Genomic DNA, 20,402 nt, shown 5'->3' on the forward strand with positions numbered 1-20,402 from the left:
ATTTCATACGGACATACGTATGTGCATATACATGCATATAGAGAGAGGCTAAGAAAATGCCATCCAGTCATGGTGGGCAGATGTATCGGCAGCCACTTTTAAGTCATGGGGGTTCATTTGTTTCTTTTAAGTGTAATAATGATTGACTTAAAATTTGTGGAGCATTCACTTGAATACCAGTTCCAAAAACACGTCAGAGCATTTCTTTTTTTTTTTTTTTTTTTTTTGTTTTACTAATAAAATGAACAGTACTTTCTACCACTACCACCACTTAATCATTTATGTTACTTGCTGTAAGATTTCAGTTGACTACCTCTTGGATTTTTTGCTTTCTCATAAGTACTGGTCATCAGTAGTAATAATATACTGGGTTTAACTAGTATATTCTGCTGCTCGTTTTTATCATATCCTCATACTGGAGACCAAAGTAAACACTGCTGTCATGTATTTACTGTTTTTTATCCAGTGTCTAAATTATCTTAAGTTTAAGTTGATCTAATTTTCATTTTGACTTGTTTACAAAAACAGATTGTCACTTGAATTTTGTGTTAAAAAGAATAATGGTCTGATGTTTTTGAAGGTCATTTCATCTGTTTACTGTCTTATTGATGGACTAAAGCACTGATTGCCTTTTTGCATCATATATTTTATATTCTAATTTCATGCTTAATGCTTTTTTATTTCTGTCAATCATGAATATTGAAAGTATCTGAAAGATTTAATTGACATAAAATAAAATGTATAACATTGACATTTACACCAGGTGTTGCTGTTTTTGTGTTTTAGAATGTTGGATGTTCAGAATGTTAATCTTGTGTCCACTAAAGCAGTGACAACGTAGTGTGTTGTTAGTTATGGCTGCTTGTTCAGCTTTTAAAGACACTATGCAGTAGTAGTTTTAAGCATGCTTTGCTTGTATTGCAACTGAATTCATTTTTTCTTTCTCTTTTCCAGTCTTTCCTTTGCAGAAGCAACATAAGTGTTTTATCTAAAGTCTATTTTGAGAATCTCACACAGTGTGTCACTACTTGTTTGGGTAATGTTTCTCTATAAAGTGAAAGGGAACCTGGGTACCGCAACTCAGGTAACAGCTTATCTGCTGGCACTATTCGCCATATCATAAAGGTCAATGTTCCAGGAGCTTGCTTAAAGTTTGTGTACTGCTACATATAGACCCTGTGTCTCTGCTTCAAAGTTAATTCAGTCAACAAGACATTATTCACAATTTAGCAGTCTGCACGAAGTTGTGATATTGTGGAACTGACTTGCCGTTAAAAGATATTTTCCTTACTCTGTTAATTTTCGTTACTATTTGAATGTCTCTCTGTATGAAAACAAAAGTCTGTAACTAGTAAGAGTTATGTCTGTTGTGTAAATCTTTATTTGCCATTGGTCTTGTCACTTGTTTGTAGTCACCAACTGTTTTTTAATATTTATTATTTTCTTAGACTGTGAGGACTGCTCATTGCAGGTCCTTCTTAGTCATAAAGACAGTGTTTGTGGACAGCTTTAAGTAGCCAAACAAGTACTGTGGTTGAGAAGTGGAAAGAAAACTGACATTCAAGAGGAAAACAAAGTTGCCATGAGGTGAGCATTCAGACACAGTTAGTAACTGGAGATCAGGACTGAACCTGAGGTATGTTGCTCTGTAAGGCAGCAGTACTCTACAGTGTTAGAATGTTCTCCTTGCATTGTTCTCATATACAAGTTTGTTACAATTTAAAACTTAACTGTCATTGGTATTGTCATCTCCATCACCTCTAAGAGACTCAGACTGGCAGAGCTTAGCCTAGATCTTAAAACCTTCCTTGGGATCTTTAGTCCCTCCCCATTTACCCATAAATAGGCCTAAGAAGCCCTGTCTAAATCTCTTCAGTAACTCACTGAGCTGATTGCTCACAGAATGGCCACAGGCTACATTTGGAGAGGTTTGTGACATGTCTTCTTTTTGTGATTCTAGTTATCTTCAGAACAACTCAGTCTGTTCCTTTTTGGATGTTCTGTCCAGTCGCATGGACAGACTTCCCCATCCTAGTCAGTGCCCTTTTGCTAGAGAATTAGCATTAAACTGTTCTGCAGAAATGGATAGATAGCACAAGTTGCTTTAGGCAAAAACTGTGAAGCTTTCAGACCAAAGCATTTTCCTTGTGGAATTTCTACAGACGAGAGTCTGCACAACTTTACAAATAGATGTGTTTTCATTGAAACATTTCTAAAGAAGGTAGTCTGATGAGATGAAAACAGTATATCACACAAGTCAATAAGTAGAGTTGAGGATTTGATCCTGTCTCTGAGAAAACAACACTAACCACCATACCACTATGCTGCACTGATATCAGTGCTATTGTTTATGATTTCCTAAGTTCAAGTCAGCAAAAGGCGGCTTGGATAAAAAGCTTGAGGCCAAAATTGTCTGGGTTTTGCAAACAATTGTGTTATTATTGTGGACATTTTAAGAAGGGAGTCTGACTATAATCTGAGAACAGTACATCTACTTGGTCTGCATAGCATATTTTTTCAAAACAGAATTTTCCATTCCACCTGGAGTTACCACCATGATTTACCTGATTTTCTTGTCCTGACCTACAGAACATCAGCCTCCCCTTCAAGCAGTCAGTATTGTTTTCCCTCCTATCCTGTTTTTACTGCAGTGTAATGGGAGCAAGAGCTGATCAGTGTTGGACTCCTGTCTTGGTGGTTGTAGTGTTGCCCCCCCCCCCCCAAATCCCATGGTTGCTATGGGTACAAGTGCATACAGTGCTGGCCCCAGGCCTGAACATGCTTTGCCATGCATTCTGCAACCCCAGCTACAGCAAAGAACATTGCTTTGGTAGTGTCCCACTGAAGTATTTCTTTGCTGCACTACCTGTTCTCTGTCAGAAGGTGGTCATGCAGCAGATGACACCACCTTTCCCCCCTGGGAATGGCTGAGTCAAAGCCAGCCGTTCACTACTGTTCTTCACAGCTGTCATCTTTGCAAACCCTTTTCTGGCCATCTCATAAGTATGAAAGAAGATAGTAAAGGAGAGGTAAGAACAGGAAAAGGCACCACCATCTATGAAGTTCATAAGGTGGTCAGATCAGTTCAGTATCTGTGCTGCTAACTAACCCTTTAGCAGTTGGAGAATTGTATATATTTCATGCCTCTACACAGTGGTGCTGGCATGGTCTGCCATCCAGCCTTCACCCTTTTTTTCCCTTTTTGCACATGGGGACAGGGTGTCACTTTGATCTTCTAGAGTCCAGGTTTTACACCACTGGGTGGCTAGCCCTGGCCTGCCATCATGTGTGCGAATCCTTTTCTGACCTTATCCTAGAATAAGGTAAGCAAAGGCAATTTCAGTGAAGAAGAGGCAACAGGAGAGACCACCATCCTGTAATGAAGTTCACAAGATGGTTAAATCATTTTTATAAATTAAGTGCAGAGTATTCAATAAAGCATACACGTAAAGTTGTAGTTTTACAGTGTCTTATGAGCAGTACATGTGAACTAGATGTCAAGTCTGCTGGATGCTTAGAAGAATGCAAAAGAAACTTCATATCTTTTAAAGGGTAAGAACTGCCAAAGTCATCTTCCAGACTTGTTTATAGAAGCAAACAAGAAGATACTAGAATATAGTGGAAATCTGATATGCCTTCACAAAAGGCAAGTCTAACCTATTCAGGAATGCGTATGGTGAAAGGTAGAAGGAACATTAAGTGATGGTATACTGGTGTAGTTTGGCCATCTGAATGTCAGAACTTTGGCAAAGAAGGCCGCATATAGGACTTTAGGGGAAGAAAACTTTGTATACCAGGAGAGTAATAATTAGGAAGCTTGGTTAGTGTACATTATTGCTTCTGCCAGTAGTTCATAGGTTCATAGGTTGGTACTAGGCTATCAGCCCTAGGGCCTATACAAGCCTAGCCATAACAATTCCCTGGCTATTTCTTCCCACATTATTTACTTTCCTGGACCCCTGTCTAGCAGGGCGACTGACGTGATCCCTGGGGTGAATTTCCTTTCTCCCATCCAATCGTCAAGGTTCCTCTTGAAGAGGTCCAAAGAGGCACTCTGCTTGACATGCATGGGCAATCTATTCCAGAGTCTGGGGAGTCTCTGGGTCAGGAACCTATCCCTCCAGCATGTTTTGCTTATTGTGATGACAAGGTTTAGATCCCTGGGCGTGTAGCTCTGAGGGATTGGGATTTCTTTAAGTGTAGCATGTCCAACAGCTCTGGGTTTGACATGGCCTTGTATGTTAAGCAGAGATCGCCTCTGAGTAGACGATATGCGACAGAGTATAGCTGGAGTTTTTTAAGGCGGTCAGCGTAGGGCATCTGCTTTAGGCCTGTGATTCTTTTAGTGAGGTATTTCTGAGGCCTTTCCAGTTGCTGCAGATGTCTTGAGAGGTACATACCAAATGGGGCATTGTATTCTATAATGGGTCTAATGAGGGATGAGTACAGTGGGACAATGACCTCCTTTTTTCTGGATGAAAAGCCCTTTGTGATGAGGTGTGCCACATAGAAGGATTTCCTGACTGTTGTGGCGATGTGGTTATCGAAGGTGAGACCACTGTCCACCTGTGTCCCTAAGTCTCTTATCACACTTTCTGTGTTTAGTGTACTACCACCTATATGGTAATTCATGGATGCATGTTTTTTCCCAAAGGGGATAACAATACATTTCTTGGCATTGAGCTTGAGCCCATGGCTCTGGCACCAAGCATCTGTTTCTGTAAGGCCCTTTTGTAGAATATCCACATCATTTGGGGTTATACAACTAAGCCTTGTAGTTTATGCTTTTGTTTACTAGATGAAGATGCCAGTTAGGGCATTTTAGACACGTGTGTCTTTCGGCTTATCCTGGTTATGGGTCGCCACAGCGGAACTCCAGTCCGCTAATGTTTGGTAGTGGATTTTTACATGCCGAGTTACCAGCCCTGACGCACAACCTTCAATGAAGGCACGCCCATTCACGCATGCCTCCACACAGAAGACGCTCTAGCTGAGAATCAAACGGGACAACGTCTTGCTGTGAGGCGACAATGCTACTGCAGCACCACTACCGCGGGATACAGCCAAGCTACAGACTAGATATTAAAAATGTAAAATATTTTTTTTTTCTACCACATTTTCCCAGTTTCAGGGACATACAATCTGTTTTATTCTCTGTTCCTGATTTTTTATTAATGTTTTAACTTTATAGTGCCAGCTAAGCACAAGTGGTGGTTTTCATGGGTGACAAGGGAAATGTGGTCAAGTTAAGTGACTTGTTCAGACATATTAATGTAGAGGAAGGTTGTGGGAATCAAATCCACGTCAGCATAATGCAGCATGTTTTTGGCTTGTTGCCTTAATTCATTAAGCAACAAGTAACCACCTACATGTGTTTAGTGCTCTTCCCATTCTGTCTTTGGCCACTGACTTTACATCCTAATGCTTTTTTTTTGTTTGTTAATCAAGCTGGTAGACACATTTCAATCCTGACTTAGTCCAAGAGGCAGAAATGTCTTCGGGTCCTACTGAGAGCATTTGCTAGAGGGTGGGGTAGCTAGTAACATTACAAATGCAAGAATGCTGCCATTTCCATGTATTTCCTCATTTTGTCTTATTTTTCAGCATATTTTCTTCCAAAAATGTCTGTAGCTTAAACTAAGGATATTAATTTATACATCTGCCCCCTGCAAAAACGGGTTGATTATTGTCTTAATTCTGCATATGTAATCAATATGAGTTTACATCCCCCACCCCATCCATCCAAGGTCATAACATTATATTTACTTTAACTTGCTTTTGACTTCCAAGATGGCTGCACACTGATCAACAGCTTAATTTCAGCTCTCCCAGTGTGAAAAAAGGAACTGAGAAATAAAATCCAGTGATACTATCAACTTGAGTAAAATTTAGTTACTAGTAAGTGCAATGTCTGGATGCCAGCAAGGAAGGAATGTAGAGAACCTAAAAGAAAACCAGCCAGAAAAGGTGAAGAGAAAAAACTGGCTGGGAAGAATCCTGTAGTTGTTCAGCAAAAAGCAGTTGAAGCTTTAGCTTTGGTACAAGAAATGACTTCCAGTAATTTAGAGGAAAAATAAATCAAATGTACTCCGAGGTAATAACATAAATGAAACTTTGAAGGAGTATATCATCTCAAATAAAAGACTCGAAAAAATAGAAGAAGCTTTAATGAGCTATTCAGATGAGTTGATTATTATTATTTTTGATTTGTTAACCAGGAAAATATGACCGAACATGTTATTTTTCAGCAGAGGCTCTGGGAGAAAAGTTCCATGTATCGAGTAAAATATTACATTAAACAGTTGATATACAGTTAGATTGCATGCAATCATATATATCATACATACATTTTTATCTCTATTAATGCTGGTATTTTAAATGTGGGGAGAGTCTCTTCAGTGACTGTTGTATATGGTATAGGTATTAAACAAGTACATTAACTGTAAGAAATATAGAGTTTGCAGTATAGCAAGATAAAGGCTGGACAAAAGCATGTTCATTGTTAATATGCTGTGATCTTGGGTGCTGGAGTCGGGTGTAAAACGTGCATTGATTAAATTATATGAAGAATTTAAGATATTGTTTCTTAATTTTTACAAGAGTGAATGTTTAGATTAGTGTCTTTGGCTTAATATGTAAACAAGTGGGACTTTTTGTAAGCAAGTAAGCTTGAAAAATAAGTCAAAGTGATTAAAGTAATTATAAATGCCAAGTTTCTGACAGTCTTCAAAGATGTTGGCTTGTTTTTTTTTCCCATTAGCAAATGTTCAGTGGGATTCAAGAAGTCTGCAGCTGAAGGCAGCTGTACATTGTGTTGAGTGAAATTTGCAAAGATTCATTGCTGACTGCTTTTACAGAGAGATGAAGTGTTTGCAGGTTCAAGCAATTAATCTCGAGTGTTCTGAGCATTCTTTGGTGAGGGGAAATACAAAACATAAAGGTACAATGGCCAAGCAGTTCAGTGAAAAACAGTTTGAGATTAGGGGAACTGAATAAGAAATGGCCACTGCAGCAGCCTTAATTCTTTAATGCATTTAATAGAACAGTTTAAAGATAGCTAGTGCACTTTGTCTTGGGGCTGAAAGTTGATGATTTCTTAATGCATGCAAGCTGTTTATTCTCCTCCCAGATGAAAAAAAAAGATAAGAGAAGGAGACCAAACAAGTGAAAGTTGTAACAGGCTGTAGCATGTGCTTTAGCATGGGTAACCTTAAGTTTAAGATAATGTCTGGGGGGTGCACCTGTTGACGTGGGGCAGTTCTTATCTGGAGGAGTTGAACTTCATTTTTTGGTCTAAGTTAATAGGGGGTGGGGTATTTTAAAAATGTATTTAGTTTTTTGTTTGAGTGTTTTCATTAAAACAAAAAGTCTTAAAATGTGTGTAGGTTCAAATGGGTATAAGGAGAAACAAATACGTGTGCTTGGAACATGAAGGTTGAAAATACACATTGAAAATCTGACGTATGATAGATGGGAACAACTGATTTTTGTCATAATGGGCATGCTGCTTGTTTTATCTTGGAACGTAAATGGTCTTACATATATAGAAAAAACAAAAGAGTATTGAGTTAAGAAATGCAGAAGTAAAATAGAAATACTGCAGAGGGGATGCATTTAGAAAGAAATGAGCATGTGGGTTTGACAAAGGATTTCAAGATGGATATTCAGCAAAATGTCAGGTATGAGGAAAAAGGGAGTAATTGTACTAATTGCTAGAGGGGTTCCAATAGTGATAGAAGAGGGAAAAAAACATTGCCAAAAACCCCTTATTACAATAAACAAAGAAGGGGGGTTATACTGGCATGTATTTATATTCCACCAAAAAATGCTGTTATGGAGCCTAAGACATTTTTGGGAGAAATAATCAGTTTTCAGCACTAAGTATTACTTGTAGATGGGGACTGGAACTCTGGAATTTGATTTGCAGTAGTGAAGATCTGTCAGGGGACCTAGAAGGGAAGTTATAATGTTAACCTGCTTCTTTCCAGCCTTTCTTACATTTTGGTACATTAGAAATGAGAAAATGTTTTCTTGTTTTAATATATTTAGCATTTACAGCAATCGCCTGCACCAAATTTAAAATACCACTGATTGCACACACTACAAAACTGCTTTACAGTATAACATGCAAGTTATGTCACAAAATCTTTGTACAAATATTAAGAACAAAATTGTGTTACTTAGTTAATTCTTTAGTGTCCTAAATATAGATGTTATAAAGTGAGGTATATGCCTCGTAGTTCACCCACCATTTTAACACACACACAAAATTCCAATCTTAGCCGCTTCTTGCATAGCCACACTTAACATGTTTAATCATATGTCTAATAGGACTGATGCTGGACAGTATCCCATTAATTCACCTATTTCACACTGTTACTGGTCTTCTGTTCAGGGTTGGGATTAATACCATTTAATCTTCTAACTTTAGATTTTGGAGACTTTGTTAACTTGTAGCAGAAATGGATATTTCAGCAATTTACTTCTTTGAAAGAAAGACTTGAGGTGCCAGTTTTACATGCAGGTATTTGCGACAGCACAATCTGAGATCATTGAAGGGTAATGATCTTGCAGGCTTCTTAAGTCTGAGTTGTTTCAAACGGCATAAGTAGTAATTTTCTGCATATTAAGAGTTAGTCTGTTGATTGTCATAGGGGTCACTGATTGTAGTATAATTCCTTATACATAGGATTTAGCCACAGACAGATGACTTCCTTCTGACTTACAGAGCTTTCGGACATGCGTAGAACAGTATGGTGTATTTCTCTACCTTTAGCTATCAGCTGATACATGACCGAAAAAAGAAAGCTGTCTGCACCATTTTCAGTTCTTTTGTGCCGGTTGTCTGTCCACCTGTATTTTGATACCATCAGGCAACTTCTAGAGTGATAATTACCACTTTAGAATCTTTTTTTTTTCTTACGTTATTTCTGAGCTTTGGCTGTTTTAGGCAGCATTTTTTTTATATTTGAACTTCATAAATTATCTTGTCCTGAGGTCCATGCTGTCACCAGAAGAGTTAAACAAATGTGCTTGCATAAGACAAATTTCTCTAAATTGTCATCTGCAGTGCTTCTTTTATCCAAGAATAACAGTAACCTTTCCATCTGTGAACACTGCTTTACGTTGAACAGAATGCCAAAGTTGTAAAGACCTTCTTTGAACACCAGAAATTAGTGAACTTGCCCAAGATGCAAACCACCATGGAATGGGCCCTCTAAGGTTATTAAAAAAGCATCCCCTCGAAAGGGAAAAAAACAGCTTAAAAAACTGTGAAGGCCTGAGAAAGTTATTGATAAGGAACCACTGTACAGTGCATGCAACTATTATTCACACTGTTTGTTTTGCAGATATCTGTGGGTGGTCTTAGAGTTGTTGATTTGTCTGCCTCTAGTCCTGTGATTTGCAACTTCTGCATCACCACTTGCTTTTGACCCCTTCGGAGGCAAATAGAGGGACATTTTTTTTCTTGGGTAGAGCACTGATCTCCATAGACGTTTTTCAGACTCAACCCAGGAGTGTCTGATTAAGTGACTTGCTCAGAGTTGCACAGTTAGGCAATGAAGGTTGAGGGAATCAAACTGTGTACTACTGGACCACAGGAAACAGCTCATTAACATCTCCTTAATCCTCTACGCCAACTACCAGACCTTAGTTATGTCACCCAAGCCTTGGGCAAACCAGCCAGGACCTCCTGACCAGGTGCCAGTTTCCAGGCACTTGGATACACACAGCAGATATCTGTCGCATTTTCAGATTGTCCCATCAAGTGGGTTCTTCGGTCAAGATATATCTTTGCCATCTCTGACAAATGCAGGGTTGCCAAGTATGAGCAGATCCAGCCATTTAAAGATGATTCAAAACCTGGCTCCATAGATCTAGATTATCCCTCAAAAGGCCTGATAGGTTGAATGTTTTGTATGATTCTGTAAAAAAAAAAAAAAAAAAAAAAAAGAAAGAAAAAAAAATCCTGCAAGAGTTTCCATGAATGCTATGAGAGGTTCAAAGCTTATCCCAGGATTCACTATGCTCCCTAACGATGGGAATAGTGGGGTCCTACATAGATCTGGCAAGTAGGTATAAGCTGCTGCAGTACTAGCCTTCAGAGCAGTAGTCTGTCAAACTTGCATTAAGTATTAAAGTGATATCCTAAGTTAGTGTGACCATAGGTCAGAGGTAAAAGATAAAGCCATAAAGGACAGTATTTACCAGGTTAATCTAAACAGCTTTTAAGGTAGGCAAGCATGCAATTAAATGTGGGTATGATGTCCATGTTTGTAGCAGGCATGTAGGTACAGGCATGGTAATAAAAGGGCTTGTTTGGCTCAGAATTCAGCCTTCACCTGAAGACATCAAGGGCCAAATGCAAAATATTAATAAAATTATTAAAATATTAATTTGCTGTCTGGTCTGCCTTCCCCAAAAAATTTTCAAAAATTTTGAACAGAAATGTAAGCTCCATATAGTTTGCTAAAGAATTATTTCACTCATCCCATAATATGAAAGCCTTTATTACGTAGGAGCATTATATGTCAGACATATGCTCCCCATGCAAGCAAAGGGCATAAAGGTGACATATGAACACTCCCCAAGCCAGAACATTGTTCCAGCAGTTTGAACGCCATTATCGTACATTGGTCTGAACACCCTATGAAGAATAATAAAGCTATGTAGAAGACAGGACGAAAGTGTACACATCTGCTACTTTAGCCTGTAGGGATTTTAAATTACCAGACCCACGATTTTATCTCTTCTTTCCCAAATTGTGAAGATTGTATCTGATATGCCTGTCTCAGATAAGGCCTCAGTTCTCTCTCTTATGGGTTCCAGTTCTCAAGTTGTTCATCATTCTATAAAATGCAACTATTATGCCACCTCTAAGGCTGCTGCCACCAGCTCTGTGATGAGGTGCTTTGCCTTCAAACCTTACTGGATGAGTAAAGACTAAATACTTGCTGTTTTTCCCCAACCAGAGGTAGACTTGATTGCTTCAGATAGGAAGCTTTTGTCCCGGATGACATCCAAGGAAAGTTGAGAAGCAAATGCATTTTCCATCCCTTGGGAAAGCCTCCTCAAAACCTCTCCTCTATCCCAAACCCTTTCATTCCCCATAGCTTAATGAAAGGCTATTATGGATAAGGCAAGCCTCATTCTATTAAACCCTTTGTGGCCGAGGCAGCATTATCATTCCCAGTCCAAATTACCTGAGAGGGGGCCAGTATACTGTTTTCTCAAGTCTGTGCCCTGCTAACCCTGGGAGAAGAGTCACTGGTGCATCTCAACCTAAAGAGCTTGAGCTTAGCAGTGTGGATGATCTCAGCCTGATTGCCTTCAGGGATAACTTCACTGAGGACATGCTGCACATTATAAAGGAAACAAGCAGGTACAGCATCAGGAAATTGTATCTAAACAGGTTTCTCTGTGTTGTGAACCTAAGGTTATCACTGTAACTATACTTACAAAGCAAGAAATTCTTAGGATTATATTGAGGTCCTCTCGCGTACTTTGGTTAAAGTAAATCTATCTGCTATTGTAGCATGCATTTCCATAACCCCTCCAAAAGAAAAGATAATCTCCCAACCCACTCAACAGTAAATCTTTCCATCTAGAAGTTCAAATCTTATAGCTACCTGGAAAGGCTGTATCTGACTCTTGTGAGCTTAATTTTATAAGCCCTGATGTGCAAAGAGTCTTCCACTGTTTTCTTAGGGAAAGAGTATCAGAATTAACCCTTCCTTCTCATGAAATGGTGTTTGAACTGGCTCTTAAACTATTCAAGTGCCAGTCTTCTGGTAGAACAAGAGAGAAATAATCGTATATTTTTTTTATTTCCATGGACTGCTTGGATATTCCAATAGTTCTTATATTTGGAACTTCTTCCACAGAATGTCGAAAGTCTGGTCCAACATATAGAACTTTTCACCACCTCCCCTCTAGGCTTTGGGGATGCCTTCCCACCTGAACATCAGCACCTGTGAGGCATACCTTTCAACTGTCCAGATTTTTGACTCATTTCTAGTCTCATCCTCATAAAAAGTGTAGTTTTCTGGCAAGTCATTGAGATGATCTGAAAACTAAAGTCACTAAATAATGAGACAGATATGAGTTTCAGATTTAATATCCTTTACAAAAATGTGTGATAAAAAGTTGCCAGAATAACATGGTTTGTGTTAAGTTTGTAACAGCAATTTTTAGTGTCTGCCCCTATTTTTGGGCCTTACCCCCCCTCAATCATATCAGGCTTTGTCCAGATTTCTTGTGCTAAGAGGTTGAGATGTATGCTGTGAGGTGCAAGAGGGATATACACCTAGACCATGTTCAGCTCTTTCATGCTGCAGTTTGTGAGCACATTGTTTAAGTTTGTGTTGTCTTCAGTATGTCAGGTCAGTTCGGCCTAGCTTTCAGAGTATACTGATAAGCACCTCACCATATTTTAGAAATTGTGTTGTATATATTTTTTCATTGCTGCGCAAGTTTGTTGCATGTTGGAGCACTAAATGTCAAATATTAATAAAACAAATAATTGTATTGTGTGGGAAAAAAATTCACAGATTTTACACATTTAGTTTTTACAGGACACAGCACTACATGTCCACCACTCTGCCCTGTTCATTAAGAAACTAGGACAATCATGGCATTGGCCAGGTCTACTGCAATGCCTATCTGAAAAAGTACAGGGTAACTAAGAAGCATCCTTAAAACAAGAATACTTGGAAGCCAGTGACATTGAGCAATGTGTGAAGAATCCCACCTATGCTTGAGGACATTGAGTTCAGTGGGGAACTTTCACTGTCCCTAACTCTGAGGCCTCTGGCTTTGTCTCTGGAGGTCACAGTTCACTCAAACACACACAATGGCACATCCTCCTAAACCAAATCTTTCTCTTACTGTTTCATCTGGATACTTCCCAAAAGGCCTCTGATTCTGATGCCAATTATGTAATAATGGGGTGTGAGGACATTGTTCACTTGTTCTTTGCCCACAGGGATGACCATGGAACCAAGGTAGAGCTGCAGACCTCTGTGCCTGCACTTTGAGGCCACCAAGGTCATTACCACACAAAGAAGCAAGGCCACATCATCCAAATCCCTGGTGCTCACTATCTTTTCACAGCTTGGGCTAGGTGGGTCCTCTATCCATGCCCATCCCAAACCCACTCTTAGGACCTGTTGAAGCTGGCATAGGATTTTATCTTAATCCTACCAAATCTTCCTCAGATCAGCTTTCAATGCCAGATGTAATAAACAAAAAGTGAACATTCACCCTCTGAAGACCGATTCTTTTGATTCTCAGGTGGATGAGTTGGCATGCTTTTCCCAGCTATCTTCCCATCAGCTATAATTCTGCATTGAGAATACCCTGTCTTGTACTGCAATGCTCAGAAGAGATAGAACTTTTGGGTATATCGCAGCTAAATGTATTAGCCATTCATTCCTTCATTGTGACCTTAGAGTTTGCCTCTAGTACTGATTCCCTGAAATCATATTCCCAATTCTAAGCTGTAAGGAAAGCCAGACCATTTATGTATATTGGATACCTACAGGTGCATGCATCAAGATGTTAATCCAGCTGTGGTGTCCCTGGGTGCCAGTAAAAGGTCCAGTGGGAGTTCTGACCATGATTCTACTTCCCAATGACTGGTAAATTAAAATTCTGAACCACTTTGGGAACAAAGTTTATACTTCTGATGTCATGGGCTGCAGGACCTTAAACTGTTATGTTGAGGCATAAAAAGACTCTCTTGTCTCCGATGAAGAACGAGGCTGGGGGACTCTGGAAGATAAAATGCTGTAATGATGCCACCGCACATCTGACATAGTCAGGTACTCTATCTAGTTTGACAATGATACCGTGATTGCAGCATGCTGGGCAGCAGTCACTGGGTCAGCCATGAGAGGGCATGGCTGGCTAAGGACTCCAACCTCTACAGATCATGAGGAATCAGACCTTGACAGATCATATTGAAGTACAGCTGATTAATGCACCACTGAAAAAGGAGGTGCTGCTTTGGAGCCTCATAGAAAAAATGTATAACAGACCAAGGAGAAGGGGGAAAAGTGGCTTCCAAGATGGCTGCACATTGAGTAACAGCTTAATTCTAGCTATCTCAGTGTGAAAGCAGAAAATTAGCAGAGAAGGCCAGTTGACCTATACTTCTAGGTACATTTCAGTAACTGGCTAGTACGTGCACTGCCTAGATGTCAGGATGTTAACCAAAACCTAATTCCCCCCTTCTATAGTATTAGTTCTTACTTTTCAGTTAACTCCAGCTGTATTGTCTTACTCAGAGTAATATGGTCTTCCTACGGACTGTTTCAAAGCCTTACTATCACTGATGCCTAGATGCCAGGAAAAAAGAAATAGAGGACATGAAGAAAAATCTGCTACAAAAGGTGAGGAAAAAAACACAGACTGGGAAAAGTACTGCAGCTGTTCAGCAAAAAGCAGTGTAAGCTCCAGACATGACTTGCAGTAACCTAGAGGAAAATGTAAAACAACTGCACACAGACCTGATAAAACTAAATGAAACACTGATGGACTATATCAACTCAAACAACAAAAGGCTGGAAAAATGGAAGAAGCATTAAACAGATATTCAGATGAGGTGATAAAACTGCAAAACTCAAAGGCTGAAATGAAAAGGCTGGCTGAATATAAGACTGCACAAGAAGAGATGTTTCAAAAATAGAGAGAGGATTGAGCATGTAGGGAAAACCTGATATTTTCTGCTGTACCAGAGAGCTGAAAGGAACAGACTGTTAATTTTATGACCGCACAAATAAAAAACTGGACTTCTGTTCCACAGCAGGAATTGTTAACTGAAAGGGCACATCATGTGTATGATCCACACCTGGCTATGAGAAAGCAACCTAAGATGCAATCTTACCAGTAGAAGGAGTTGATTCTGACAAAACTGTGGTAAGAGGACAAAGTACTAAAAATGGGAGACTGTGGAGTGTTTGTGGAGAATGACTCCTTATTTCACACCAGGCAGAAGAGGAGTAAATGTACCCCATTATTCAGGGAATGTCGAGAAGCAGGCATGAGATTCAAACTGCTGTACCCAGCTATCTTCAAAATATTTTCCCTGAAGGGACAAAATCATTTTTTGATGAAGTACATGCTAAGGAGGAAATACACAAGTTTGTCCAACAAAAAGTGAAATGGAAGGAGATTCTGCTGCTTCTTGCTCTGGTAATAAAGACCACAGAGACTGTCCCAGTGAAACCTTTTCCAATGTTTCAATGGAAAATGCGTGGGAGAAGGAAAAAAAACATGAGTCAACTAGCAGAATACAGAGTATGTTGGAAAGGAAGCAGAGACCAAATTTGGGAGATGGAAATGAATAAGAATAAAACCAGTAACTTGGAAATTGACATGTGAGATTACAGAGCAGTAATTACATTTCTGAATTATGACAGAGCAAGAAAATCTGAAAACATTGGACTTTGTTAAACTTGTAGGGGACTGTAAAGCATATGCCCTACTTCATGGCATTAATGTTAAGAAAAATACTTTGGAGAGGAGGAAGAAAGTTAACTGTAAGTAAAACAAACCTTTTCTTAATAGTACTGTTTTAATAGTGCATGACTTTCTTTGCTTACTATAAAGTAAAGTTTTCTCAATTATTTTGAAGTGTAATGGGGATACAAATGTAAACTGGTGCTCCTGTTTTTTTTTCTTTCTTTTCTCTCTCTCTGTTCAGTTTTAAGAAATGTAGACACTGCAATGTAAAACAATCTGGTTAAAATAATATGACAAAAGAAAAAAGTGTGCTTTTTTCATTCTTACATAGGGGAATGACTGGATTAAGGCCCTTTGCTTGATCTAGTAACAAGTTTTAAGAGAAAGCAAATAAATTAAAAATAATATTGAATATTATAAGGCTTTATTCTAGTAAATAAATGTGTGCTTAGCAATTTTGTATCTGGTTCATGTGTCTCTATGAGATGATCTGTTAAAAGAGAAATGGCTAGGAGATAATCTCTGAAAGCATTGAAGTCTTTTCCCAGCTGAGAGAGCTATAAAGATAAGACAAAAGCAGACAGCTCTTAGTGGAAGCACAGGCTGCGCCATGTGTCTTAGCATGGATAACCTTTCTTTTGGGTTAACTCAAGTATGTGACTGGACATCAGGTTGGAACATTTGTGGAAGGTAAAACTTAATATTTGAAGATGTACATAGATGTTCTTCATTCCACATTGCTGCAGTCCTAACTATTGGGTAGTCCGCTGTCCAGTCGGCCCGAATACCAAAGTATATGGCTGACGTCAGTCAGGGCGCATTAGACTGACGTCAGTACGTCAGGGTACTAATGCGCATGACCGACGTCATATCCTCAGTCTTTGTTGCCGCATGGTCCGATGCAGAAGCAATTTTGCGAGTGCAGGTTGGCGTTCTGAAAGTTTCTGAAGTCAGAGTTTCAGACCGAATCAAAGTTGACTAAGTACCCCGTTGGGGAATATTTTGGTTTTTTCTTGCCTCAGTATTTAACCGGATGTCAGAAAAAGTGAATAACTGTATTTCTTGTGGGAAACAGATACCTCATAGGGATTACCATACTTTGTGTATACCTTGTTTAGGGCCTGAGCACGACGTTGTTGGATGCCGCTCTTGTGCTAGATTTAACAAACGCACTATTAAGAGAAGGTTAGACTGTGCCAGGTTAGTGTTTGGGAAGCGTTGTAATTATAAAATGCCGCCGGATGCTCCGACGCCGGCTTCGGCTAAAAAGCGCAAAGATAAAGCAGCAAAGCCTAGGGTGGAGGAACCGACAGTCCCAGACGACGGTTCTTTGGAAGGCTCAGTGGAGCCGGAGGTTTTGCCAGGTGTCTCTTTGGAGTCTCAGGAGAGACTTTACTGTTACAGGATGTATCCTCTCAGGAAGTAGGCCAGGCTGAGGGGCTTCTCCGGTGGCTGTTCCTCCCTCTCTTCCTAAGGTGGTTAGAGCCTCCCTTCAGTTTCCAAGGCTTCTTTGAGGGGCAGGCCAAGTTTAGCTTCTGTGGGGTTTCTCCTAGTGCTTCAGGATCTTTGCCTAAGAAACATATGCTTAAAATGGCAGAGGATTTGATTACTATGATTAGGGTTCTATGCCCCTCCTGATAAGAGGCCTAGGGTGGAACCTGAGTTTGAGAGTTTTGAGCAATGCTCGAGGCTTCGGAGTCTTCGGCTGAAGACTTGCAGGAGTACCCTCCTTATTCTGATTCTGATGTGGATGATTCTACTCCTTCTGCTTCTCCTCCTGAGGATTTTTCATTTTCAGAGACTCTGCATTCCATGAGGGAGCATTTTAAATGGGAAGGTCAAGATTTCTCTGATTCCAGGAAAAGGCTTAGGGAATTCTTGTTTTACCCCAGCATAGGCCTTTAGCTATACCTCCTGTTTTGAATGTGGTGGAAGATGTGTTTGCAGAGGCTTCCCTGAATCCTGATTCTTTGCCTCCTGCCCCAGTTAAACCGGATAGGTATTATAGGGTGCCTGAAGCTCATAAGTATCTTTTAAGAGTCCTAGGGCAGACCCAGAAACTGTCTCTCAGGGGCCTAAAGGTGTGAAGGCCTCAGTTGTTAAAAATCCTGTCCCTCCTGATAAAGAGGCAAGGGCTTTGGATAGATGGGGAAAGAAAGTGTATACTTCTTCCACTTTAGCCATGAGGGCGTTGAATTGTCAGTTTCACATGTTAAAATATCAGAATTATCTTCTTTCACAGTTGAAATCTAAGGTGGATGCTCTGGCTGAAGGTATTGAGTGTAAAGAGTTGCAGGATTTAGTTCATGTGTCTGAACAGGTGGGTAAACATTCCTTGCAGTGTGGTTTTGATGCTGTGCAGGCCTCCTCCAGGGTGGCTGCCACTGGTTCTGTTCTTCAGAGGCACGCCTGGCTGAGAGATCAGAATTTAGCTGAGCATGTTAAGACAAGGATTTTGGATGCTCCTTTACAGTCTGATGTGTTGTTTGGTTCGCCTGTGGAAGCAGTTTTGAAGAAAATGGAGGACAAGGCTAAGTCTATGCAAACTGTTAAAGATTTTTGCAGGTGCAGCCTCCAAGTTTAGTAGAAATTGGCCTACTAAGGGATGGACTTATCCTGCTTATGATTCCCAGTCTAGGGGTAGGTCTAGACGTGGTAGGGGCAGAGCTCAGGGTTCTTTAGGCCTAGGACAGGGAGTTCCCTGCTCAGACTTCTGGTGAGGGCAGGGGTCAGTCCTTTCGTAAGCAGACCCAATGACCTGCCTTTTCAGCTGCCAGTACGTTCTCGCCTGGCAGCACCTTTGGGAGGAAGGCTGTCTCTTTTCAAAGAAAATTGGGATTTAATTACGCAAGACAGATGGGTTCTGGATATTATTCACCACGGTTACAGGTTTTATTTCCATACCTTGCCTCCTTTCAAAGGCATGCCAGACATTCCTCCTCTTCAAAGAACAGAGGCTCACAAGCAAATTTCTCTATTGCTCCAAATAGGGGCCATTCAGTCAGTTCCTGTGCCGGAAAGGGGCCTAGGATTTTATTCTCGCCTGTTCCTAGTACCAAAGAAGGGGAACACGTGGAGACCAATTCTGGATTTATCTATCCTCAACACTTATCTGGACATTCCCAAGTTCAAAATGTTGACGTTACAACAGCTTTTACCTCTGCTGGGCAAAGATCACTGGATGGTAACTTTAGATCTCAAGGAAGCTTACCTTCATGTGCCAATAAGACTAAGTTGCAGGAAGCATCTGCGTTTTCGAGCTGGAAATTCTCATTATCAGTTCTCTGCATTGCCCTTTGGCTTATCTACTGCGCCCAGAGTATTCACAAAGGTTCTGGCTCCAGTGATAGCTTACTTCAGGCTAAAAGGAATCCAAATCTATCCTTACTTGGACGACTGCCTGATTCTGGCTCAAGAAAAGAAGATCTTCTACAGCATCTGGAATATGTCATAGCAGTGCTAAGATGCCTAGGGTATTCTGTGAATGAAATAAAGTCCAGTCTAGTACCCTCTCAAGACATGTGCTTTCTGGGTGTGAGACTGAATACAGCAGCCCAGATGGCCTTTTTAACCCCGGACAAACAAAAGAATCTTTCCAGTTACTTCCATCATCTATCTCTTCAGTCCGGGCTGACTGCAAGGACAGTCCTTCAAGCCTTAGGGTTCATGGCATCTTGTATTCTGGTGCTTCCCAATGCCAAACTGCATATGAGGAAGCTACAATGGTATCTCAAAAATCTGTGGACACAGCACTGCCAGGATTTGGACACTGTCATTCAAATAATACCTTGCATTCAAAAGGAATTTTTGTGGTGGGCTCAGGAATGTCACCTAAACAAGGGACTCTCTGTGACCCGGCCAGAGGCAAGTCAGATTCTAACGACAGATGCCTCAGATATTGCTTGGGGAGATCATCTAAATGGAAAGTGGATACAAGACAAGTGGCCTGCCAGACTACAGCATCTACATATCAACATGAAAGAGATGTTAGCAGTTCAGTTTGCATTAATTGCTTTCAAGGAGTTACTTCTTCCCGGGCAGGTGTTGATTCTAACAGACAACACAACTGTCATGTGGTACATCAACAAACAAGGGGGAACACATTCTTACCCATTGTGCAGACAAGCAATGATTTTATGGGAGACTGCGCTCAGTCTGCAACTAACTCTTCAGGCAAGGTTTCTGCCGGAGCACAGAACTCCTTAGCAGATGTATTAAGCAGACAAATCATGGATCCCCACGAGTGGAAACTGGATCTTCATGTATTTCAAAATTGACAGTGTCATGGGGAACTCCAGACATAGATCTGTTCGCTTCTCCACTAAACCACCAGCTGCCAAAGTTTTGCACGAAGGATTTCATCACACAGCTTGGAAAGTGGATGCTCTTTCTTTCAGTTGGAAAAATCTTCATGTGTATGCCTTTCCACCTCTGCCTCTTCTTCCAAAGGTGCTTCTAAAGGTCAGACAAGACAAGCCAAGGATGATTTTAATAGCTCCAGATTGGCCTCGCAGCACTGGTACCCATTACTGAGGAGTCTGGTAAGGAAGCCTCCATGGCCTTTTACCCTTGATTCCACACCTGTTGTCTCAGAGGGACGGTCATCTGCTCAATGTCAAGCTTCACTCTCTACATCTAACAGCCTGGCATATTCTGTTTTGAAAGACAGCAGGTCTCAGCTTCCTCAACAAGTTTTAAATGTGATTATGGAAGCCAGAAGACCTAGTACAAGGAAAGTGTACGCAGAAAAATGGAAGAGATTTTTGTTTTGGAGTGCAGCAAACAATTTGGAGATTACTGAGCCAAATTTGAGTGTGGCTCTTCAATATCTCACTGAGTTACTGGACAAAGGTTTGTCTTTCTCTTCCATTAAGATTCATGCTGCAGCAATTTCAGCTCACTATGATTGTGACCCACCATTGTTTTCGCATCCTTTG

This window comes from Protopterus annectens, chromosome 1.part0 (assembly GCF_019279795.1).
Source record: "Protopterus annectens isolate FY-2018-M chromosome 1.part0, PAN1.0, whole genome shotgun sequence".
In the NCBI taxonomy this organism is placed as follows: Eukaryota; Metazoa; Chordata; order Ceratodontiformes; family Protopteridae; genus Protopterus; species Protopterus annectens.